Here is a 1,301-nt window from a genome sequence, read left to right as displayed (position 1 = left end):
TCTCACGTTTGAAAAATTAATGGCAAATTTGCTCCTTTTCTTGTATTTAAGAGTGTGCATTCAAGTTATAATAGAAGATTTACTTCTCCAGGCTTTTTTCTTCCAAGCTCTTTTCTTAATTTCCTACAGAAACAACACAAAAGTTTATCCCAGATAGCTGAATGGCATGGTTTATATGTATCCACACCCCTATAACACATTTTTATAATGACTTAGTCTGACACAAGCCAGAAAACTCAGAGTTCAGACTCACATGGCCTTATTTCATACCTTTGAACACACAAACTCTTCTCTCTTCAGGGCTATATTTGAAAAACAGCCAGTGGGACTTAAAACCCAAATTGCTGCCCTGATTACATTGGCATTTTCTTTTTCAGCTTTATCTTTTACAGAATTTATTGCTCATTTTTCAAAACATAACACTTAGAAAGAGGGATTGAGAAAGGATTAATCAGTTTTCTATGAGATCAATGTTATTTTGGAAGCACCTGGGTGTTTTTTGTTTTGTTTTGTTTTTGTTTTTAATATACCTTAAACATGTGTATGTTCTTATTAACACAGTGAAAAATATTGCAGTTAAGTGGTCCAAGTACTCAATACTTATGAAATGCCAGAATAAATTGCTTACACAAACCTGTCTACTTCTCTTACACTTATGTACAGGGAGATGGCTTCCACTTTGGGGCAATCCCCATTCACCCAGGTGCTTGCCCTTATCATCTCCTTCTGTCCTCCCTGTCCTCCCAAGTCCCTTGTCACCTTGACCAGCCAAGTCTTGTCATCCAAAGTGATGATCAGATCACAACCCCTCACCTTTCTTACCCTGTTTTTCCACTGTACTCCTAAGCTCCTGGTCCGTAAAAGCTAGACCTGTCTCCCAGCTCTCCTGTCAAAGCGTAGTTCTCACTGAAGACTCTGGCACATCATGGTGGAGGGAAATTGACTGTAGAACATGCAATTATTTTGCATGTACACAAATACACCTTTGAACAGTAGGTGTCCCACAAGCTTTGTCTGCCATCTATCTAGGTCAGTAGAGGATACAGCCTCAGTTTGTAGATGAAGGCAAAGGAAGGACATAGAAAGGCAAGAGATGAGAATGCAGACCTGACTGCACATGTGCAATGAGTGGGGCTGATGTGCAGCAGCCATTTGTCAGGGACCTGTGGACATCTAAAGCATTTCTCCTATGAAGACAGGCTGAGAAGCTCAGGATTGTTCAGCCTAGACAAAAGAAGGCTCAAGGGAGACCTTACAGTGGCCCTCCAGTACCTGAAGGGTATAGAAGAAACCTAGGGAAA

This window comes from Chaetura pelagica, unplaced genomic scaffold (genome assembly GCF_000747805.2).
Source record: "Chaetura pelagica isolate M959 unplaced genomic scaffold, ChaPel_1.0 scaffold83, whole genome shotgun sequence".
Classification (NCBI taxonomy): domain Eukaryota; kingdom Metazoa; phylum Chordata; class Aves; order Apodiformes; family Apodidae; genus Chaetura; species Chaetura pelagica.
This window is presented reverse-complemented; position numbering follows the sequence as displayed.